The 25,969-nt window shown below is 41.9% G+C and overlaps 1 protein-coding gene and 1 non-coding gene across 2 annotated transcripts in view; one reads left to right on the top strand and one right to left on the bottom strand.

The window, feature by feature from the left end:
* The window catches only part of fbxl3a (F-box and leucine-rich repeat protein 3a), a 299,930-nt gene that overhangs the window by 109,537 nt on the left and 164,424 nt on the right, over nt 1–25,969 (top strand). The window lies entirely within an intron of this gene.
* On the bottom strand, nt 21,594–21,670 carry trnaa-cgc (transfer RNA alanine (anticodon CGC)). The gene has a single exon. It is a non-coding gene; the product is annotated as a tRNA-Ala (tRNA).

Here is a 25,969-nt window from a genome sequence, read left to right as displayed (position 1 = left end):
AACCCTGGCAACCAATGTTCTAGCATTAATTTATTGAGGCAAGCAGATCAGGGATGTCAAGGTGGTACCCAAGAATATGCTATGTGTATATAAAAACGACCAATACACCTACTAAATTATAAGCGTATAGTCAATCAAATATTTACTCTGTTAGAGTGTACATGAAATACATGATACATTACAGAATAACGCAGGGTAAATGACTATCACCAATAGGCAAAGACGCCGTGGTTACACATGTCTTCCTTTCAGAATAATCTCTAAGAGAAAAAACGATGTGTGTCTGATAGCATGTTCACTGTCCTTTTAACCAAATTCAAGCAGAAACTCATCCCCAACCTGAATTAACATTTCTTTGCACTTTGCTAGTAAGAACAAAATACAGGAAAACAAAATTAGACTCTAATCAAATCAACTCAATTTAAATGAACTGCACCCGTGTCTCTCCTCATTAATCTATCCGCCATTCAATGAACAAAATAATAGTTTCCCCAATAAATCCATAGCACTTACAGTACAATAAAACATACAAAAATTCATAGCTCTTTATGAACTCTAGAAACAATCCAAACATGACAATTCAATTCCCACAGTAACTTTCATTTAGTCGATTTCACGTTTTAATCTGTCTTCACACCACCAATGGTGTCTGTGCTTCCAGGGTTTTGTGGGAACGCCCTCCCCGGAGAAAACCATAGATAAGGTGTGTTTGATCCCTGTGATAGCCCACAAATGGTCAGTCATCCAAACAATGTCATAAATCATGATTGAGTAATCACGCTGTGCTCCCACGCCAGCTAGTCACCATTTGCAAGTATCACTTTCTATCATTCTTCCACTATTTTAACAGCCCAGTGCACATTTAAGAGTGGCCTTTTATTTTCCCCTGCAAATCAAATTGTATTTGTCACATGCGCCGAATACAACAGGTGTAGACCTTACAGCGAAATGCTTACTTAGAAGCCCTTAACCAACAATGCAGTTTTAAGAAAAAAAAGTGTTAAGTAAAAAATAGATAAGTTAAACATTTAAATAAAAATAACTAATAATTAAAGAGCAGCAGTAAAATAACAGTAGCGAGGCTATATACAGAGGGTACCGGTACAAAGTCAATATGCAGGGGCACAGGTTAGTCGAGGTAATAAAGGTATATGTACATGTTGGTAGAGTTAAAGTGACTATGCATAGATAATAAACAGAGAGTAGCAGCAGCGTAAAAGAAGGGGGGTGGAAACAATGCAAATAGTCTGGGTAGCCAGTTGATTAGCTGTTCAGGAGTCTTATGGCTTGGGGGTAGAAGCTGTTAAGAAGCTTTTTGGACCTAGACTACTCCGGTACCGCTTGCCGTGCGGTAGCAGAGAGAACAGTCTATGATTAGGGTGGCTGCAGTCTTTGACAACTTTTAGGGCCTTCCTCTGACACCGCCTGGTATAGAGGTCCTGGATGGCAGGAAGCTTGGCCCCAGTGATGTACTGGGCCGTACGCACTACCCTCTGTAGTGCCTTGCGACTGGAGGCCGAGCAGTTGCCATACCACGCAATGATGCAACCAGTCAGGATGCTCTCGATGGTGCAGCTGTAGAACATTTTGAGGATCTGAGGACCCATGCCAAATCTTTTCAGTCTCCTGAAGGGGAATAGGCTTTGTCGTGCCCTCTTCACGACTGTCTTGGTGTGTTTAGAACATGATAGTTTGTTGGTGATTTAGGCAGGATACCTTGGTTTCCTTGGGCACGGGGACTATGGTGATCTGCTTGAAACATGTTGGTATTACAGACTCAGTCAGGGACAGGTTGAAAATGTTAGTGAAGACACTTGCCATTTATTCAGTGCATGCTCGGAGTAAACATCCTGGTAATCCGTCTGGCCCTGCGGCCTTGTGAATGTTGAGCTGTTTAAAGGTCTTAATCACATCAGCTTCGGAGAGCATGATCACACAGTCGTCCGGAACAGCTGATGCTCTCATGCATGCTTCAGTGTTACTTGCCTTGATGCGAGCATAGAAGTTATTTAGCTCGTTTTATATGCTGTTGGATTATTCAACTGTTGTTACTTGGACATTGTCTGCATCTGGGTCTTACCTTGAAACCTGATAGATTAGGCCAATCCAAACCATATACTGGGGTTCACTGGTTGCACAGGTTTTTTATTCCTTTGCTCAGTACTGACTTAAAGTTCGGAGATCAGGTTAGATTACCTCTTATACTGTATGCCTATTTACTATTTACCTGTCCATTCCCATGCAGGCCTATAGTTGCGTACCATTGTCCTCAAASTAAACATACCATAAACCATCCCCATATGGTGAACACAGGATTTGATCTCCCGACAACAACACTTTGTAAACCCCAAAATGACGTTCTTACCAACCACTGGTCAACATGGTAGACCGGTGGTGACACTACTTAGGAGAGGTGACATCATTGCACGATGTGCTAGCCATCACTGCCTAATCTGATAGTCATCATGAATCCGTAGCAACTTTTGTCTGAACTGTATAACTGTAATGGAGTGGTGATTGTTTACCGGCAGAAAGCAATAGATCTTTATAATGTTCAATGCAATGCCTAGTTTATATGAATCAAGGTGGGTCTATAGTCTGCTTTTCAATCCATTCATGCTTTTTGGGGGGGGGGGGGGGCTTTCCCTTAATTTTAAGGATACAGTCAGAAACCATGGCAACCGTATCAAATAGAAAATACTTCTCTACTTATCTAAAGGCCCTGAGATATATTTAATCTCAGACGGGAGAACATTAAAAAGCATCTCTATGCWGTTATTTCACAGTAAATAAGGATCACACAAAACAAACACAGTCTCACACACATATACAGCAAATKTACATACTCACAGTGCCAGACACAAAACTTGCACTCACACACACACAACTTTTTTGGGACATATTTTTGGAWGTTTGTAGGTAACAATGAAGTGACCTTGATATCCAAACACAATACTGTATGTCATACTACKGATATGAGGAAAACATATTCATCATTTTATTTGTCACTGCAATGCGGTGAAATGTGTGCTGTGCAGCTTGATTTTACAACATAGCCATGTACTCACACATGCACTTCAATGGCTGTTGTAAAATCAAGCTGCACAGCACATGTAGCTTATTAGCTCCGTGCCAATGAGGACAGAGGGAAAGGATTTGACATTTTCATAGCAACCTAGGAAGCATCCCTAAAAACCCAGGCTATGTCACTACACGTGTCAAATCAAATTCTATTGGTCACATACACATATTTAGCAGACGTTATTGCGAGTGTAGCAAAATGCTTGTGTGTGTTACATCCATGCTGATCTTCCATCGAATAAGAACACTCAAAGGAGTAATCTTGATTTTTAAAAAATTGTTATTTTATGTAACCTTTATTTAACTAGGCAAGTCAGTTAAGAACACATTGATCTCTCAATGATGAAAATGTGGGTTGAAAGRCCAAATGATGTCATTCTACAATGAATTGAATAGAAATACAGTAGCCTCGCCTGCAGGTGTATAGAGTTGCTATTGACTGTAGAGAATACAGGGGCTACTGGTCACAACAAGACATGGAACAATCAGCTTTTTGCCTGGGGAATATCTTGTTATCGCCTATCCTCAGTATTCCTTGCGGATGTCCGGAAACGTACTTTCATAACATGYCAGCCCTACAGACAACTGTACAGAGGAAAAGACAGGGGTATGTTGTAATAACTAACCATATTATTCATGGATAATAAAAGACCACTTGTAACTAACTATACCCTTGACCTGCCACAAAGTGCTGATGCTTGGAGACAATTCTCTCTCCATGTCCGTGGGTAGAAGGTTGCAGAGAAAGAGGTGAGAGAGAGAGATATGACATTTGAAATGTCTTTATTCTTTTGGAACTTTTGTGAGTAATGTTTACTGTTAATTTTTATTGTTTCACTTTTGTTTATGATCTATTTCACTTGCTTTGGCAATGTAAACATATGTTTCCCATGCCAATAAAGCCCCTTAAATTGAAATTAAATAGAAAAATGTTGATAGAGATCGAAAGAGGGAAAAACAGAGAGATTGGGAATGTTTGGCTTCCTCAGAAGACAAAGGTTCTCCAATTAACCCCTGTTAGCCTCAGCTCTGCTTTAGGGATGGTTAAAGTACGGAGGGATGCTCAGTCAAGAGTGACGAAATGATGACCTGGATTGGGATGAGATGACAGGCAATTACCATTAACACTTCCAGGAGCTGGGCTTTATATGGTTGTGTCCTCTATGGTTGGATTGGCTGCTTTATTGCGATGTCAGTCATGCCACCACAAGTGGTGAGTGACCATAATCCAGTTTGCTTCCATTCTGCTCCTGAGGTGCATGTGCAGGTTTTGTTCCATCCCAGTATTAATTTAGCGCCGTAATATTAAAGTTAAGGTTGCAAAGGGAGGGAATACCACTGGTCATTTTCTAAATGTAAAAAACTATCATATTTTTGGGAAACTTTTMATGTAAAATATATAAAATATWAAAAAWRTTCTATCTGAAAAATAAATTCMCAAAGTAAAACATTATCCTAAATATAACTCCTCAACTTAGTGAATACTGTTGCTGTAATATGAGGGTAACAGAATGGAATATACTTGATATTTTGGGGTTTTTAAATTATTTTACTATGCCAATATCTGTCTCTTATACACATCTAGATGTGTATAAGAGACAGCATCTGAGCAGGGGAACATGACCAAGATGTTAAAGCAATCTAGTGCATGCAAAATTTGAGAAGGAAACACGACCAATGGTTGCGTGACAGATCTAAGCAGGGGAACGCKCCCTTTATCTTTGTTGGAAATGTTTTGGGGGCTAACTGGTGGCAGTTGTGAAAAATGTCAATAGTTGGAAGACGTCATTATTGATTCAATGTTTTTTTACTTTATTAATGTTCGTCGGCTATTTTATCCTGAAACATACACTCAATGGTCAGTTTATTAGGTATACCCATCTAGTACCGGGTCGGATTCCCCTTGCCTCCAGAACAGCCAAAGTTTTCCGGGGCAGGAATACATTCCCCACACCATAACACAACTGCCACCAGCTCCAGAAATGTTCGATTGGTTTCAAGTCTGGGCTCTGGCTGGGCCACTCAAGGACATTCAGAGATTTGTCCCGAAGCCACTCCTGCTATGTCTTGGCTGTGTGCTTAGGGTCGTTATCCTGTTGGAAGGTGAACCTTTGCTCCAGTCTGAGGTCCTGAGCACTCTGGAGCAGGTTTTCATCAAGGATCTCTCTGTACTTTGCTTTGTTCATCTTTCCCTTGATTCTGACTAGTCTTCCAGTCCCTGCTGCTGAAAAACATCCCCACAGCACGATGCTGCCACCACCATGCTTCACCGTAGGGATGATATCAGGTTTCCTCCAGACGTGACGCTTGGCACTCAGGCCAAAGAGTTCAATCTTGGTTTCATCAGACCAAAGAATCTTGTTTCTCATGGTCAGAGTCCTTTAGGTGTCTTTTGGAAAACTCCAAGCAGGTTGTCATGTGCCTTTTATTGAGGAGTGGCCTCCGTATGGCCACTCTACCATAAAGGCCTGATTGGTGGAGTGTTGCAGAGCAGCAGCTACTCTTCTTGAGATCCAAACACAATAAGGCACGTCACACAAAAAACGAAAACAAAAATAAATAATACAGTACATTATAGAACATCATTACGCCACTACATACTGTATCTACCACACAAAATCTATAATACCACCATATTAAAATGTATGTGTGTGTAAGTATGCATGTGTGTGTGCCTCTACACAATTGTTCCATAAGGTGTAGTTGTATCTGTTTTTTTATCTGATTGTATGAGTTTCTTGATGGAATAGACTGGCATGTGGTCATTGCTCTGTGTAGTGGAGTCTGTTCTGGACATGGGGACTGTGTAACCCCTTATGGCATTTATTTTAATCATGGGTGTCTGAGCTGTGTTCTAGTCATTTGAACAGACAGCTCGGTGCTTTCATCATGTCAATAGCTCTCACAGAGATAAGTAATGATGCAGTCAATCTCTCCTCTACTTTGAGCCAGGAGAGATTGACATGCATGTCAACTCTCTGTGTACATGTAAGAGCCAGCCGTGCTGCTCTTTTCTGGGCCAACTATAATTTGCCTATGTCCCTCTTTTTGGCACTTGACCATATGACTGGGCAGTAGTCCAACAAAACTAGAGCCTGTAGAACTTGTTTTGTTGAGAGCAATGTCAAGAAAGCAGAGCTTCGCAATATGTTTTGACCATGACAGTTTCTCAACTTGCTCAATTTCCACATTATAAGATTGAGTTGAGGTTGTGTTTAGTGAATGGTTTGTCCCAAGTGCAATGCTCTTAGTTTTTGAAATATTTAGTACTAGCTTATTACTTACCACCCATTCTTTTACTGACTGCAGCTCTTTGTGTTGCAGTGATTTCATTTGTTGATGCGTATAATGTTGAGTCATCAGTATACTGTACATAGACACACAGGCTTTAATCAATGCCAGTCGTTAGTAAATATTTTAAAAAGTTAGGGGCCTAAACAACTGCCCTGGAGGATACCCAACTATACCTGGATTATGTTGGAGAGGCTTCCAATAAAGAACACCCTCTATGTTATGTTAGACAGGTAACTAAATTCCTCAAACATACATGTATTTTACACCATTTTCAAAAAGGCTTTACGACGAAAGCAAACCAAATGATTATGTTAGGTGAGTGCCTATTCACCGAATAACACAGCCATTTTTCCAGCCAAAGAGAGGATTCACAAAATGCAGAAATATAGATCAAATGAATCACTAACCTTTGATGATCTTCATCAGATGACACTCATAGGATTTCATGTTACACAATACATGTATGTTTTGTTCGGTAAAGTTCATATTTATATCCAAAAATCTGAGTTTACATTGGCACCTTACGTTCAGAAGTTCCAAAACATCCTTTGATTTTGCAGAGAGCCACATCAATTTACAGGAATTCTCATAATAAACATTGCTAAAAGATACAACTGTTGTGCATGGAATTTTAGATGCACTTATCCTTAATGCAACCGCTGTGTCAGATTTCAAAAAAGCTTTACGGAAAAAGCAAACCATGCAATAATCTGAGTCGGCGCTCAAAGCCCAATCAAGACAAATATATCCGCCATATTATGCAGTCAACAAAAGTCATAAATAGCATTATAAACCTTCACGTACCTTTGCTGATCTTCGTCGGAATGCACTCCCAGGACTCCCAGTTCCACAAGAAATGTTTGTTTTGTTCGGTAATGTCCATCATTTATGTCCAAATAGCTATTTTTGTTAGCGTGTTTGGTAAACAAATCCAAAGTAACGAAACGCGTTCACTAAATGCAGACGAAATGTCAAAAAGTTCCGTAACAGTCAGTAGAAACATGTCAAACGATGTATTGACTCAATCTTTGGGATGTTTTTAACATAAATCTTCCAATTGGAGAATTCCTTTGTCTTCAGAAGTGCGATGGAACAAAGCTCGCTCTCACGTGAACGAGCATGGTCAGCGCATGTTCAGGTCATGATAGACCTTACTCATTCCTCTCTCCTTCGGCCCCACTTCACAGTAGAAGCATCAGACAAGGTTCTAAAGACTGTTGACATCTAGTGGAAGCCTTAGGAAGTGCAACATTACCAATATCCCACTGTATCTTCAATAGGAGCTGAGTTGAAAATCGACCAACCTCAGATTTCCCACTTCCTGGTTGGATTTTTTCTCAGGTTTTTGCCTGCCATATGAGTTCTGTTATACTCACAGACATCATTCAAACAGTTTTAGAAACTTCAGATTGTTTTCTATCCAAATCTACTAATAAAATGCATATTCTAGCTTTTATGGCTAGATGGGTTAGTGATACATTTTCTCTATTTCTGCTTTTTGTGACTCCTCTCTTTGGCTGGAAAATGGCTGTGTTTCAATTTAAGCCTACTAGAGAGTGTGTCCCCTCAGGCCTAGAGGGAAGCTAAAGTCATTCCACTACCCAAGAATAGTAAAGCCCCTTTACTGGCTCAAATAGCCAACCAATCAGCCTGTTCCCAACACTTAGTACACTTCTGGAAAAAATGGTGTTTGACCAGATACAATGCGATTTTACAGTAAACAAATTGACAACAGAATTTCACCATGCTTATAGGGAAGCACAGCACTTACACAAATGACTGATGATTGGCTGAGAGAAATTGATGATAAAATGATTGGGCCTTGTGTCTTGTTAGACTTCAGTGCAGCTTTTGACATTGTTGATCATAGTCTGCTGCTGGAAAAACGTATGTGTTATGGCTTTACACACCCTGCTATATTGTGGATAAAGAGTTAATTGTCTAACAGAACACAGAGGGTGTTCTTTAATGGAAGCCTCTAGATAAAATCCGGTTAGAATCACAAGTTTTCCGGGGTAGCTGTTTAGGCCCCTTGCTTTTTTAAATTTTTACTAACGACATGCCACTGACTTTGAGTAAAGCCAGAGTGTCTATGTATGCGGATGACTCAACACTATACACGTCAGCTACTACAGCGACTGAAATGACTGCAACACTCAAAGAGCTGCAGTCAGTTTCACAGTGGGTGGCAAGGAATAAGTTAGCCTTAAATATTTCTAAAACTAAAAGCATTGTATTTGGAACAAAACACTCACTAAACCCTAAACCTCAACTAAATCTTGTAATAAATCATGTGGAAATTGAGCAAGTTGAGATGACTAAACTGCTTGGCGTAACACTAGATTGTAAACTGTCATGGTCAAAACATATTGATGCAGTAGTAGCTAAGATGGAGAGAAGTCTGTCTATAATACACACAAGTGTAAAGGAATTAATAAGAATATGTACATAAAGAATTATATGAATGAGTGATGGTATAGCACGGCATAGCCAAGATGCAGTAGATGGTATAGAGTACAGTATATACATATGAGATGAGTAATGTAGGGTATATAAACATAAAGTGGCATAGTTTAAAGTGGCTAGTGATACATGTATTACATAAAGATTGCAAGATGCAGTAGATGATATAGAGTACAGTATATACATATACATATGAGATGAGTAATGCAGGGTATGTAAACATTATATTAAGTGGCATTGTTTAAAGTGGCTAGTGATACATTTATTACATACATTTTTCCATTGTTAAAGTGGCTGGAGTTGAGTCAGTATGTTGGCAGCAGCCACTCGATGTTAGCGATGGTTGTTTAACAGTCTGATGGCCTTGAGATAGAAGCTGTTTTTCATTCTCTCGGTCCCCGCTTTGATGCACCTGTACTGACCTCGCCTTCTGGATGATAGCGGGGTGAACAGGCAGTGGCTCGGGTGGTTATTGTCCTTGATGATCTTTTTGGCCTTCCTGTGACATCGGGTGGTGTAGGTGTCATGGAGGGCAGGTAGTTTGCCCCCGGTGATGCGTTGTGCAGACCTCACTACCCTCTGGAGAGCCTTACGGTTATGGGCGTAGCAGTTGCCGTACCAGGCGGTGATACAGCCCGACAGGATGCTCTCGATTGTGCATCTGTTAAAGTTTGTGAGTGTTTTTGGTGACAAGCCGAATTTCTTCAGCCTCCTGAGGTTGAAGAGGCGCTGCTGCGCCTTCTTCACCACGCTGTCTGTGTGGTTGGACCATTTCAGTTTGTCCGTGATGTGTACACCGAGGAACTTAACTTTCTACCTTCTCCACTACTGTCCTTTCGATGTGGATAGGGGGGTGCTCCCTCTGCTATTTCCTGAAGTCCACGATCATCTCCTTTATTTTGTTGACGTTGAGTGTGAGGTTATTTTCCTGACACCACACTCCGAGGGCCCTCACCTCCTCCCTCGTCGTTGTTGGTAATCAAGCCTACCAATGTAGTGTCCTCTACAAACTTGATGATTGAGTTGGCTAGTGATTGAGTTGGCCACGCAGTCGTGGCTGAACAGGGAGTACAGGAGAGGGCTGAGAACGCACCCTTGTGGGGCCCCAGTGTTGAGGATCAGCGGGGTGGAGATGTTGTTACCTACCCTCACCACCTGGGGGCAGCCCGTCAGGAAGTCCAGGACCCAGTTGCACAGGGCGGGGTCGAGACCCAGGGTCTCGAGCTTAATGAGTTTGGAGGGTACTATGGTGTTAAATGCTGAGCTGTAGTCGATGAACAGCATTCTCACATAGGTATTCCTCTTGTCCAGATGGGTTAGGGCAGTGTGCAGTGTGATTGCGATTGCGTCGTCTGTGGACCTATTGGGGCGGTAAGCAAATTGGACTGGGTCTAGGGTGTCAGGTAGGGTGGAGGTGATATGGTATTTGACTAGTCTCTCAAAGCACTTCATGATAACGGAAGTGAGTGCTAAAGGGCGGTAGTCGTTTAGTTCAGTTACCTTAGCTATCTTGGGAACAGGAACAATGGTGGCCCTCTTAAGCATGTGGGGACAGCAGACTGGGATAAGGATTGATTGAATATGTCCGTAAACACACCACCCAGCTGGTCTGCGCATGCTTTGAGGACGCGGCTGGGGATGTCATCTGGGCCTGCAGCCTTGCGAGGGTTGACACGTTTTAAATGTTTTGCTCACGTCAGCTGCAGTGAAGGAGAGCCCGCAGGTTTTGGTAGCGGGCCGTGTCAGTGGCACATTATTGTCCTCAAATCGAGCGTGAAGTTGTTTAGTCTGTCTGGGAGCAAGACATCCTGGTCCGTGACGGAGCTGGTTTTCCTTTTATAGTCCTTGATTGACTGTAGACCCTGCCACATACCTCTCGTGTCTGAGCCGCTGAATTGCGACTCTAATTTGTCTCTATACTGACGCTTAGCTTGTTTGATTGCCTTGCGGAAGAAATAGCTACACTGTTTGTATTCGGTCATGTTTCCGGTCACCTTGCCCTGATTAAAAGCAGTGGTTCGCGCTTTCAGTTTTGTGCGAATGCTGCCATCAATTCACGGTTTCTGGTTTGGGAAAGTTTTAATAGACGCTGTGGGTACGACATTGCCGATGCACTTGCTAATTAACTCGCTCACCGAATCAGCGGATTCATCAATGTTGTTCGCCACAATGCGGAACATATCCCAGTCCACGTGATCGAAGCAATCTTGAAGCGTGGAATCCGATTGGTCGGACCAGCGTTGAACAGACTTGAGCGCGGGAGCTTCCTGTTTTAGTTTCTGTCTATTGGCTGGAAGCAACAAAATGGAGTCGTGGTCAGCTTTTCCGAAAGGAGGGCGGGGGAGGGCCTTATATGCGTCGCGGAAGTTAGAATAACAATGATCTAGGGTTTTGCAATCGATATGCTGATAGAATTTAGGGAGCCTTGTTTTCAGATTAGCCACGTCTCGTTAATCTTATAGCATACACCCCCGCCCTTCTTCTTACCAGAAAGATGCTTTTTTTCCCTGACAGCGCGATGCGTGAAGACAAACACTGCGGGTCACTAGTTTATAAAGTGGCAAATAACACACACAGCTGTCTGCAATCATGGCTGGCTGTGGCCTGATATCATTGGTTCATTCTCAGATATAAGAACATACAAAAACATGAATGGATAGCATACGATAATAGATACAATTTGGCTACATAGACCTATAAACATTTACAATGAATAGCAAAATAACAATAACCACAAGAATGGCTTCAGATCAAAGACTACATTGAGAGCGAAGGGAGCAAGGGTCTTTAAATGAAAGGTCCAGGCAGCCTCTTGTTTTAACAATAAACTGTCGAGGTCACCCTCACTAGGACATGTTCGATGCCGATATAACGTAGGGACGAAATCAAGTGGTTCGCTTACAAAAAGTGGGCCGCAACTGGGTAAGTCGTGTTTTTGCACCTAATGGTGCTACGATCTTCCGAGATTTGTACTTTAATTTGGACTGCAACCGTTACACGTGTAGTTTAGAGGCGCAAATAGATGTTGTGCAGGGATATTGTGATGTGGTAAATCAGAGTTTACCAATTGATCTGAGATTTCTGCCCCGCAAGAACCGAGGGTCTGAAAACACATTAACGATACTGTCATCGGATCTTAGAATGTGCAAATATTTGTGAATGATTGCCTTAATTTGTTCAGAGCACATTGAATACTGGGTAGTTAGAAGGCAAGAATGCATCTTTTTGCGAGACTGTCCTTGAATTTGTCTCGATTTGTTTTAAATTTTCATAATGGCAGTATTAATCTGACCATTTTTGTACCCCCTCTCCTTGAATTTTCTTTGAGTTTCAGCCATATTTCTGTTGAAATCTGATAGTTTTTTAAACTTATTTTGATTCAACAGAATTGGCTGTAGGGCAAACTGTTTTTCAAGGGAACCGGGTGACAACTATCAGCCCTTAACAAACTGTTACGATCAGTAGGTTTCCTGTAAAGATCAGTGTATAGAACATTATCCTCACACAAATCAGAAGATCAGGGAACTGATTTGACGTGTGTCAGATATAGTAAATCTCAGGTGCTCAGAACAAGAGTTAAGAAAAGCATGGAATGTCTGGAGTTGTTTTGCATCACCCCTCCATAGACCAAAAATATCATCAATGTACCGTTTCCAAATAATAATGTTAGGCAAGAAAACATTTTTGAGAAGAATGAGAATGTACTGGTTCTCCATGTAACCCACATACAAATTAGCATAGTTAGGAGCCATAGGGGATCCCATAGCAGTACCCTTTGTCTGAATAAATAAATAATTTAGAAACATGAAGTAAATGTGTGTGAGTACTATTTCAGCCAATGTTATAATGCATGCACTAGAAGGTAGTTCATTAGGGTCACGTTGCAAAAGAAAATGTTCCATGGCTTCAATACCGCCCTCATGTGGAATATGTCTGTATAACAACTCAACATCAAAAGTATCTTCAAAGAATTATCAGGTAGAGGATCAAGAGATTCAATAGAGATCATACCTCTGGTGTCCTTTACATAGGAGGGGAACTGTTCTGCGAGTGGTCTAATAAAAATGTTTAAAATGCCGATAAAGGGGCCGTTACTGTATCAATGCCCGCTACAATCCAAGATGACGTAGCAGCAAGACTTGTTTGTTTTTGTCCCGTGTAAATATTCAGCTTTTTTTGTTTTTCTGTATACATTTCAATCTCTTTTTCAAATAAATATACCTTCCTGCAACCCGCCTTACCCAACATAGTAAGGATCTGATATTTTTTTTATAGACCTTATAACTGGAATCTCCATCAGAAGCTAGCCTTCAGAAGCTAGCCAGCTAATTAGCTTCTAGCTATTTAGTCATTGTTAGCCACTGCTAGCAGTCTTTACCTTTAGCACAGACACCAGCCACTTTAGCCCGGATAGCCCGAATAATATCTGCCAGTCTGCACAGCGCGATATCAGCCCTGAGCATATCGGACTACTTTTTCCCCCCACTACATCCTGCCACAAGCTCTGGACCATAACACCGGATCATCGCAGCTAGCTAGCTGCTACCGAGTGGCTATTGTGGCTAACGCCCTTGTCCAGAAGCAAGCACCAGTTAGCCTCGAGCTAGGCCCATTCCCCCGGCTAGCAAACGAAGTACACCAACTACAATGCCTCTCTTGCCAATTGGCCTGGACCCTTTGTCGAGACGGAGCCCCGCCGATCCATCACGACTGGTCTGCTGACGTATTTCGGCCGATGTGCACTCAACCGGCCTCTGCGTCATTGATGTCGGTGAGGACCCAGCTACTAGCCCCAGCCCGCTAACTCGCTAAGCGCCGTGTTTCCCACTCGCCCAGCCTGTTTTGTTCATTGCTGCTTATTGGATCCTATGATCACTCGACTACACAGCTGATTCCTACTGTACTGTTCATTAACACAGAATTAATTGTGTTTATCTGTCGGCCCCAGCCTCGAACTCTGGCCCCGTGTGTAGCTAACTGACCATCTCTGCCCATTTACCCGTTGTTGTCTTAGCTGTTTATCCGTTGTTGTCTTAGCCCTCCCAATCAACACCTTAGCCCTCCCTCTAATGTCAATATGCCTTGTATACTGTTGTTTAGGGTAGTTCTCATTGTTTTGTTTTACTGCGGAGCCCCTAGTCCCGCTCTACATGCCTCTGTTAGCTCACTTGCTCCACACATGCGGAGACCGCACCTAGCTTAACTGGCGCTTCCAGAGATGCAGCCTCTCTCATCGTCACTCAATGCCTAGGTTTACCTCCACTGTACTCGCACCCTGCCATGCCCTTGTCTGTGCAGTATGCCCTGAATCTATCCCATCACGCCCAGCTACTTTTACTCTGTTCCCGAACGCACCAGTTCTTATAGCATTTAGCCGTAACCTTATCCTACTCCTCCTCTGGTGATGTAGAGGTTAACCCAGGCCCTGTGTGTCCCCAGGCACTCTCATTTGTTGACTTCTGTAACTGGAAAAGCCTTGGGTTCATGCATGTTAAAATCAGAAGCCTCCTCCCTAAGTCTGCTTTAGCACACTCTGCCAACCCTGATGTCCTAGCCGTGTCTGAATCCTGGTTTAGGAACACCCCCAAAAATTCAGAAATTTCCATCCCCAATTACAATATATTCTATCAAGATATAACTGCTAAAGGTGTTGGAGCTGCATTCTACTGTAGAGATAGCATGCAGAGTTCTGTCCTACTATCCAGGTCTATGCCCAAACAGTTCGAGCTACTACTTTTAAAAATCCATCTCTCCAAAAATAAGTCTCACTGTTGCCGCTTGTTATAGACCTCCCTCAGCTCCCAGCTGTGCCCTGGACACCATATGTGAATTGATTGCCCCCCATCTATTGTCAGAGTTCGTACTGTTAGGCGACCTAAACTGGGATATGCTTAACACCCCGGCCGTCCTACAATCTAAGCTAGATGCTCTCAATCTCACACAAATTATCAAGGAACCTACCAGGTACAACCCTAAATCCGTAAACACGGGCTCCCTCATAGATATCATCCTGACCAATTTGCCCTCTGCTGTCTTCAACCAGGATCTCAGCGATCACTGCCTCATTGCCTGCGTCCGTTATGGGCCCGCGGTCAAACGACCAGCCCTCACCACTGTCAAACGCTCCCTAAAAAACTTCTGCGAGCAGGCCTTTCTAATCAACCGGGCCCGGGTATCCTGGAAGGATATTGACCTCATCCCGTCAGTAGATGATGCCTGGTTGTTCTTCAAAAGTGCCTTTCTCACCATCTTAAATAAGCATGCCCCTTTCAAAATATTCAGGAACCAATATACACAGTCAATTAGGAAAGCAAAGGCTAGCTTTTTCAAACGGAAATTTACATCCTGCAGCACTACTTCCAAAAGGTTTTGGGGCACTGTAAAGTCCATGGAGAATAAGAGCACCTTCTCTCAGCTGCCCACTGCACTGATGCTAGGAAACACTGTCACCACCGATAAATCCACAATAATCGAGAATTTCAATAAGCATTTCTCTACGGCTGGCCACACTTTCCACCTGGCTACCCCAACCCCGGCCAACAGCTCTGCACCCTCCGCAGCAACTGGCCCAAGCCCCCCCGCTTCTCCTTCAACCAAATCCAGACAGCTGACATCCTGAAAGAGCTGCAGAATCTGGATCCCTACAAATCAGCTGTGCTAGACAATCTGGACCCTCTCTTCCTAAAATGATCCGCTGCCATTGTCAAAACCCCTATTACTAGTCTGTTCAACCTCTCTTTCGTATCGTCTGAGATACCTAAAGATTGGAAAGCTGCCGCGGTCATCCCCCTCTTCAAAAGGGGAGACACTCTAGACCCAAACTGTTATAGACCTTTATCCATCCTGCCCTGCCTTTCTAAAGTCTTTGAAAGCCAAGTGAACAAACAGATCACCAACCATCTTAAATCCCACCGTACCTTCTCCGCTATGCAATCCGGTTTCCGAGCTGGTCACGGGTGCACCTCAACCACGCTCAAGGTTCTAAACGATATCATAACCACCATCGATAAAAAAACAGTACTGTGCAGCCGTCTTCATCGACCTGGCCAAGGCTTTCGTCTGTCAATCACCGTATTCTTATCGGCAGACTGAACAGCCTTGGTTTCTCTAATGACTGCCTCGCCTGGTTCACTAACTACTTCTCAGATAGAGTTCAGTGTGTCAAATCATTGTCCGGACCTCTGGCATTCTCTATGGGGGTGCCTCAGGGTTAAATCCTCGGGCGGACTCTTTTATCTGTATATATCAATTATGTCGCTCTTGCTGCTGGGTGATTCTTTGATCCACCACTACACAGACGACACCATCCTGTATATATCTGGCCCTTCTTTGGACACTGTGTTAACAAACCTCCAATCAAGCTTCAATGCCATACAACACTCCTTCAGTGGCCTCCAACTGCTCTAAAATGCTAGTAAAACGAAATGCATGCTCTTCAACCTTTCGCTGCCCGCATCCGCCCGCCCGCCTAGCATCACCACCCTGGACGGTTCTGACTTAGAATATGTGGACAACTATAAATACCTAGGTGTCTGGCTAGACTGTAAACTCTCCTTCCAGACTCACATTAAGCATCTCCAATCCAAAATGAAATCTAGAATCGGCTTACTATTTCGCAACAAAGTCTCCTTTACTCATGCTGCCAAACATACCCTTGTAAAACTGACTATCCTGCCGATCCTTGACTTCTGTGATGTCATTTACAAATTAGCCTCCAACACTCTACTCAGCAAATTGGATGCAGTCTATCACAGTGCCCTCCCGTTTTGTCACCAAATATACTACCCACCATTGCGACCTGTATGCTCTCGTTGGCTGGTCCTCGCTACATATTCGTCGCCAAACCCACTGGCTCCAGGTAATCTATAAGTCTTTGCTAGGTAAAGCTCCGTCTTATCGCAGCTCACCATAGTAACACCCACCCATAGCACGCACTCCAGCAGGTATATCTAACTGGTCATCTCCAAAGCCAACACCTGCTTTAGCCACCTTTCCTTCCAGTTCTCTGCTGCCAATGACTGGAACTAATTGCAAAAATCACTGAAGTTGGAGACTTATATCTCCCTCACTACTTCAAGCATCGGCTGTCAGAGCAGCTTACCGATCGCTGCAGCTGTACACAGCCCATCCAACAAACTACCTACCTCATCCACATATATTTTTTTTTCTGCTCTTTGCACACCAGTATTTCTACTTGCACATCATCATCTGCACATCTATCACTCCAGTGTCAATTGCTAAATTGTAATTACTTCGCCACTATGGCCTATTTATTGCCTTACCACCTTACTTCATTTGCACACACTATATACAGATGTTTCTATTGTGTCATTGACTGTACGTTTGTTTATCCCATGTGTAACTCTGTTGTTTTTGTCTTGGCCAGGTCGCAGTTGTAAATGAGAACTTGTTCTCAACTGGCCTACCTGGTTAAATAAAGGTGAAATAAAAATAAATAAACAATAGTGCGTTCTGGAAGTTTTGTAACATTCTTGTGTAATTTCGGCAAAGTATAGAAAGTGTCCATTTTAGGGTGTTGAATAGCCAAAAAGTCGTGTACTTTTTTTGTGATTTGACCAGAACTTAAATACCCATCTAGAACAGTAAAGATAGTGTTCTGAAATTGGAAAGTGGGGTCACTGAGTTTCTTGTAAAATGTGTTGTCAAGCAGTTGTCTATGACACTCATTTACATAAACTGTCCTATCCATGAGTACAACCGACCCACCCTTATCAGCAGGGCTGGTAAGGACTGACGTATCGGATTGTACAACCGACCCACCGTAAGGACTGACGTATCGGCATGTAAACTTGACTACTTAGCTAGCATGTTAACCATCCCTAACCTTAACCTCTAACCCCTAAACCTAACCTTAATCCCTAACCTTAACCCCTAGCCTAGCTAACGTTAGCCATTTAGTTAGCCTAGCTAACGTCAGCCACAACAAATTGGAATTCGTGTAATATACACGAATGCTTTATGAAGAATGAAAATCGTGTAACACACTCGAAAAAGTGGATTTCACATGTGCTTGCCACAAATGTCAAATAAATAATTTGTGTCTATTTCACAATAAGCTGTGATTGTGTGTTGGGGGATGATAGATCACAAATTAATACAACCACAAAAAATCTGTAAAGCATTGAGGCTGATGCAACAGATTAAATTGTTAAAATGTGGGTGTTACTATGGTGACCAGTGAGCTGAGAAGACGGAGCTTTACCTAGCAAAGACTTATAGATGACCTGGAGCCAGTGGGTTTGGCGATGAACTATTAGGCTATTTCTTCACATTATAAGTGCAGCAATGTGCACATGGCAGTAGGCTATAAGCGCGAATGTTGCCAAATGCAATTAGTGGGAAAACACTGTTCTCCAAAGCACACCGCATGGGTTGTTAAAATGACTAGGATTGTGTCTTTGACTGCTGGACAATGAAAAAAAGTTTAGAATGAGAGATAAATACTGGTTTCAAAGGCATTGTAACGGTTTTCTAGATCTTCCTCCTCCTCAGACGAGGAGAGGAGAGAAGGATCGGAGGACCAATACGCAGCTAGGTATGATGACATGATATTTATTTAAACAAGACGAAAACAAACTATACTTGAATAAACTAACAAATAACAAAACGATGTAGACAAACCTGAACGTAAGAACTTACATGTAACTCGAAGAACGCACAAACAGGAAAAATGACTACATAAAACGAAACGAACAAACAAACCGAAAACAGTCCCGTATGGTGCAACATAGACACAGACACAGGAGACAACCACCCACAACAAACAGTGTGAAAACACCTACCTTAATATGACTCTCAATCAGAGGAAATGACAACCACCTGCCTCTAATTGAGAGCCATATCAGGTCACCCTTTAAACCAACATAGAAACAGAAAACATAGACTGCCCACCCAAACTCACGTCCTGACCAACTAACACATACAAAACTAACAGAAAACAGGTCAGGAACGTGACAGGCATATGATGAAGTGTTTATTAAAGAATCCCCTTAACAATCCTATAGTCGGAACACGGTAAGATATGCCACTTCCAGGTTTTAAACAATTATGTTTATGATTAAATAGTTTTGAAATGTTGACTGCCTCCATTCAGATTGTAAGATGAGTGTTGTTGTGTGTTGCTGTGCCTATCTGAACAAACAGTGCCTTTGTCACGTCCTGACCATAGTTCTTATGTGTTTTGCTTGTTTAGTGTTGGTCAGGACGTGAGCTGGGTGGGAATTCTATGTTGTGTGTCTAGTTTGTCTGTTTCTATGTTCAGCCTAATATGGTTCTCAATCAGAGGCAGCTGTCTATCGTTGTCCCTGATTGAGAATCATATATAGGTGGCTTGTTTTGTGTTGGGGATTTGTGGGTGGTTGTTTCCTGTGTCAGTGTTTGTACCACACGGGACTGTGACGGTTAGTTTGTTTGTTATTTTGTATTGTGTCTTGTTTTCATGTTATTAAATCATGGAAACTTACCACGCTACACATTGGTCCTCCGATCCTTCTCGCCTCTCCTCGTCCGAGGAGGAGGAAGAGCTAGACTGCCGTTACAGCCTTGAGTATGACAGAATAAAGCCATTAGACATTAATATTAATTATCTGACCTACATTATATATATCATAAGCTTAATTTTCATTAATTAATAACTTCAATCCCTTTTCATGAATGTCATGTTGTTATTTGGTCTGGAATAACAGCTGTTAATAGGTTTGAACGACTCAACTGAGCCACTGTAAGCTTATGTACACTACAGTTCAAAAGTTTGGGGTCACTTAGAAATGTCCTTGTTTTCCCCATGAAAATATACATGAAATTAGTTGCAAAATGAATGGGAAATGTGGTCAAGACGTTGACAAATAATCCTCCATTTGCAGCAATTACCGCCTCGCAGACCTTTTTGCATTCTAGTTGTCAATTTGTTGAGGTAATCTGAAGAGATTTCACCCCATGCTTCCTGAAGCACCTCCCACAAGTTGGATTGGCTTGATGGGCACTTCTTACGTACCATACGGTCAAGCTGCTTCCACAACAGTTCAATAGGGTTGATATCCGGTGACTGTGCTGGCCCACTCCATTACAGACAGAATACCAGCTGACTGCTTCTTCCCTAAATAGTTATTGCATAGTTTGAAGCTGTGCTTTGGATCATTGTACTGTTGTAGGAGGAAATTGGCTCCAATTAAGCGCCGTCCACAGAGAATGGCATGGAGTGACAGCCATCCTTCTTCAAGATCCTTTTTACCCTGTACAAATCTCCAACTTTACCACCACCAAAGCACCCCCAGACCATCACATTGCCTCCACCATGCTTGACAGATGGCGTCAAGCACTCCTCCAGCATCTTTTCATTTTTTCTGCGTCTCACAAATGTTCTTCTTTGTGATCCGTACACCTCAAACGTAGATTAATCTGTCCATAACACTTTTTTCCCAATCTTCCTCTGTCCAGTGTCTGTTCTTTTGCCCATCTGAATCTTTTATTTTGATTGGCCAGTCTGATATAAGGGTTTTCTTTGCAACTCTGCCTAGAAAGCCAGAATCCCGGAGTCGCCTCTTCACTGTTGACGTTAAGACTGGCGTTATTTGGGTACTATTTACTGAAGCTGCCAGTTGAGGACTTGTGAGGCATCTGTTTCTCAAACTAGACACTCTAATGTACTTGTTCTCTTGCTCAGTTGTGCACCGGGGCTTCCCACTCCTCTTTCTATTCTGGTTAGATCCAGTTTGTGCTGTTCTGTGAAGGGAGTAGTACACAGCGTTGTACAAGATCTTCTATTTCTTGGCAATTTCTCACATGGAATAGCCTTCATTTCTCAGAACAAGAATAGACTGACGAGTTTCAAAAGAAAGGTCTTTGTTTCTGGCCATTTTGAGCCTGTAATTGAACATCACAAATGCTGATGCTCCAGATACTCAACTAGTCTAAAGAAGGCCAGTTTTATTGCTTCTTTAATCAGAACGACAGTTTTCAGCTGTGCTAACATAATTGCAAAAGGGTTTCATAATGATCAATTAGCCTTTTAAAATGATAAACTTGTATTAGCTAACACAACGTGCCATTGGAACATAGGATAGATGGTTGCTGATAATGGGCCTCTGTACACCTATGTAGATATTCCATAAAAAATCTGCCATTTCCAGCTACAATAGTCATTTACAACATTAACAATGTCTACACTGTATTTCTGATCAATTTGATGTTTTTTTAATAGATGTGCTTTTCTTTCAAAAACAAGGACATTTCTAAGTGACCCCAAACTTTTGAATGGTAGTATACAGTATATGGTCGATTCCGTGGGAAAGTCAATTTGAGAGTGCACAAATAAAGTTGGTCATTTCCAAATAAAAACATGTTCATAATTATCCTTAAGGTCTATATGTTGGAGTTTATTTATTTAAAAAGTTTAAGTAAAAAGGTTTAAGGCACATACTAAAAATACATTTTAAAAAAATAGGAAATTGCATTAATTTTTGTACTTACAGAGTAGGATGCCGAGACTCAAAAGGATTTTCAGTCAATCATATTTCATGGCTTTTCGAAAGGGCATAGAGCTTGTTTTTCCACTCACAGCTGTCCACCTGTGTTAATTATGAAGATAAAGCAGCATTCACCATATTTTGTGTGCTTGTTCTGAGATGTGTTCTTCAGACATTTACTGAAACAATTGTTGATATACATTTACGTCATTTAGCAAACGCTCTTATCCAGAGCGACTTACAAATTGGAAAGTTCATACATATTCATCCTGGTCCCCCCGTGGGAATTGAACCCACAACCCTGGCGTTGCGAGCGCCATGCTCTACCAACCGAGCCACACGGGACCACGATATCTTCAAAAAAATGTGTTATAGCTAATATGCTCTCAGAGAATATATGCTGAAATGCATTTCTTGAACATGGCAGTACTGGGGGGGGGGGTTAGATAGAAAGATGAGAGCAGTCCTGGAGTGTCTTTTTCAAATGAAAGCCCCCCCAACATATACTGACTTCATCCAGTGTCTAGAAAGTGGATTGGCAGTATAGGCACATACTGTTATTTGCATAAATTGTTACAATATTTCAGAACATTTGTCATACAAAAAAGGAAATGTTTTGTATATATATATATAAACTATAAGGACGTGGTGCCTGGCCTGGTGCCTTGTAATTATGCAATCCTAAATTGCTATGCCTCTTGCTGGCATTTAAAAAAACATTCCAAATCACAATAAATGTGTAATGATAGATTTTGCTGAAAGGCAAAAATACTATAGAGACCTTACCTCAAACAACTTAATTAAGAGATTTAGGCTAAGCCTCTCGGCAGACTGCAGCTAGCGACTGGAACGAGCGGCAGCTAGCGACTGGAACGAGCTGCAACAAACACTCAAACTGGACAGCTTTATCTCCCTCTCTTCATTCAGATTCAATCATGGACACTCTTACTGACAGTTGTGGCTGCTTTGCGTGATGTATTGTTGCCTCTACCTTCTTGCCCTTTGTGCTGTTGTCTGTGCCCAATAATGTTTGTACCCTGTTTTGTGCTGCTACCATGTTCTGTTGATGCAATGTTGTGTTGCTACCATGTTGTTGTCATGTTGTGTTGCTACCACGTTGTGTTGTCATGTGTTGCTGCCATGCTATGTTGTCTTCGGTCTCTCTTATCGTGATGTGTGTTTTGTCCTATATTTTTATTGAATGTATTTTTAATCCCTCGTCCCCACAGGAGACTTTTTGCCTTTAGGCCGGCATTGTGAATAAGAATTTGTTCTTAACTGACTTGCCTAGTTAAATAAAGGTTGAAAAAGAAAGAGGCATAGCCATAATCCAAGAGGAAGTTCTGTATCTCTTTACTGGAAGCTTGAGAACGTTATTTTTGATCTTTAAAATGATCAGCAAAACTTTTGAAGAGGGACATCCGTTAAACATGTACTTACATTTGTATGGCGTTAGGGTCATATTTGCTAAGCGTTTGCATTTTCCAAAATGTGCATCTATTCATTTCAGACGGGACCCGAATATTTTTTCCCTAAAATATCCTCTAGGGTACTTTTTATTCCATTTTGAAAAGGTGTGCAAATGCCTAGTAAATCCTGCCTCCAGCTTTTTAGACAATTTATACACCAGAGGAGCCTATTCTGCTAATCGTCATAGGTGAAGTATGCGTTTTGGTAAACTAGTCTGAAACAAAAGCCTGGACACCCTGTGGATCGCCATGGCTACATTACTGTATATGGCCATATCATAATAACATCTCCTGTGTCTCTTTTCACGACTACTGAGTGACTGATCCAGGTTGCCTTACCTTGGGGTCAGCTCTGCAACGGTTGTCATGGAGACAGCTGCTCGGGGACAGCAGACAGCTGCTCGGGGTGAGGCAGGAATTCTCCAAACTCATCACCACAGAGGTAGAGATATCACGTCTTTATTATACACTCCAGATTTTAGATCTGTGGGCTAACATAAATCCAGCACTTACATCTAACCACCCTTTATCCCTCTTTTGCAGTGCTTGAATTGCATAATGCCTCTTGAAGGTGGCTTAACCTTATTATCTTTAAAGGCACAATCTGGAATAAAATCTGCTGTTCGAGAATGACATAGCCTGTACATCAATTGTGTCTTGAAGAATATAGCTTAAACATTTATCAGTACCCTAGTACAACTCTCTTACCCTATCATAACCCCAAATTTACTGAGCGTACAAAACATTATGAACATGCTCTTTCCATAACACAGACTGACCTGGTGAATCCAGGTGAAAGCTATGATCCCTTATTGATGTCACTTGTAAAAATCCACGGGTTAAAGAAGGATTTTTAATCCTTGAGACAATTGAGACATGGATTGTGTATGTGTGCCATTCAGAGGGTGAATGGGCAAGACAAAAGATTGAAGTGCCTTTGAACGGGGTATGGTACAGTGGTTCTTCCGTCAAAAGTTGCGTCATACCGCGGCACATCCTGCGTGCTGCCTCAGCATTCTGTGGCACGTCATTTAATTCTCAGCCATTTCTTCTGTTACTGCACGTTATTGCTAGTTTGACCACCAGAGGGCATCTTTGAAAAGCATTTGATAGTATTCCGTGTTGGAATTACCAGAGAATTTAAAACCTTTTTTGTAATAACATAGTATATGGGATTGATTTAAAGAAATTTGGCTTAATTAATTTGATTACTATTATGGTGTTTCCATTCAAAGAAAAATTGTCCGTTTGTAAATTCAAACCGTTTCGCTCTTGGAGCGCAGTACGGTTGATTTGAGCGTGATTTGAGCTCGTTTGTCATCGATCACTAGACCAGAAATATACGTTTTTCCCCTACTTTTTCATTACGCAGACAAAAGCCCAGTTGACACCATCAAGGTGCGGATGTTTACTTTCTAAATCCGATGTGGAGCCCAGTTTCATAATATGACCATATTTCCCAGCTGCTTGCCCTCGTTTTGAAGTAATTGCAAAAAAAACGGGCCTTATTTTAGTACATTTTTCACCCTGCCAGCTCCTATTAGTTCTATTGAGCACCGTGGCACCAACTCGCCTTTAGAACGTTCTATTCCCAGCGTATTGTTCAATGTCACAATGCCTGCTTCGCTGTTGTTGGCAATGAGACCTGATCACGTTGTTTTAGTATTCAAATGTAAAGAACAAAATGTAAACAACAAAAATAATATGGGAACTCTGCGGTCTTTCCATTGTTTCCTATGGCGAAAATATAGGCATGTCTGTCTATTTCGCCAAATATCTCGCAATGTGTATATTTAAATTGTTTTCAAGTCAAGTGTAACCGGTGTGAAATTGCTAGCTATTTAGCGGGGTGTGCGCTAATAGCGTTTCAATCGGTGACGTCACTCGCTCTGAGACCTGGAAGTAGTTGTTCCCCTTGCTCTGCAAGGGCCGCGGCTTTTGTGGAGCGATGGGTAACGATGCTTCGAGGGTGGCTGTTGTCTATGTGTGCAGAGGGTCCCTGGTTTGAGCCCAGGTAGGGGCGAGGAGAAGTAAAACTGTTACACGGGCACCATTTTAATCAGGAGAATCTCCTCTTTGTAATTATGTAAGTCTGGGCAGCGAGCTCATTTGTCATCGATCGCTAGACCAGAAATAGTCAGAAGTTTTTTCCCCCCTACTTTTTCATTCCGCAGACATAAGCACAGTTGACACCATCGAGGTGCGGACGTTTACTTTCTACACAAGTTGTTTTTTTCCAGTTTCGTACGACGAACAGATTGTAGTGGTAAAATAAAAAGGGATACATATTTCATGGAATTCTAAGCATCACTCCAGTCAAAACAGGCTCTGCAAACGTTCGATTCCATTAATTTGCTATTGGCTCACGCTAGTGTTCCAGTTTAGCCAACGCTCTTCAGCCGTTTTTTAGCCTTGGGTGAGTTTTGACTTGTTCTATTGTCCAGCCTATAGAAAGCCAGAGTGAATTTATGAAAGCACCCGAATGTCCATTGAGAAAGCACAACGACTATACCATTTAGCTAAGCTAAGAATGACGGGAATAATCAAGTCAATAAACGTTGGGTAGTTAGATAGCCTATCGTTAATGGCAAGTTTGATATATAACTACTAACGTTAGGTAGCTAGCTAACATACAGGTACATACTGCTGTAATAATATGCTATGTGGTTCGTAAGGACAGCGTAGCTAACAAATTGTCAGCCAACATAACATGTAAGGTAACTTATTTGAAAAGTCATTACTTTATTATATTGAGTAGCAAGCTACCCCTTTGTTTCGTTAGGGCAAATCTGGTCAGTGATAGGGGGGGGTTCACACCTAGCTCGGCTATTAGACAGTTCTTTAGTAAAGGTTGAATAGTCTATTGTTCAGCTATTAGCCCTCATCATTCTGCGCCTGAGTGGCTCGCTTGTGGGCATGCTGGCAGGATATGGGAGGATCTTTGGTTGTGCGTCAAGAATTCTACATACAGTTGCACGTTTGTATGAAGGTGTGGTTATTCACAGGCAAATTGTTATATGCTATGGAGGTACATATGTGTCTTTTTGTCAAGAGCAAAACCTTTTTTATTTTCAATCAAAAATAATTGTTCTGAAAGCAACTTTTTTCCGACACAAAGGAAGTCAAAGCAGACACCTACGAAGATGGCATCTCAGGTAAGCAGCAATGGGCTGTATT

The sequence above is a fragment of the Salvelinus sp. IW2-2015 genome, linkage group LG36 (genome assembly GCF_002910315.2).
Source record: "Salvelinus sp. IW2-2015 linkage group LG36, ASM291031v2, whole genome shotgun sequence".
Taxonomy (NCBI): Eukaryota; Metazoa; Chordata; class Actinopteri; order Salmoniformes; family Salmonidae; genus Salvelinus; species Salvelinus sp. IW2-2015.
Note: the sequence above shows the minus strand (reverse complement) of the source record. Positions and strands in the feature narration are given on the sequence as shown.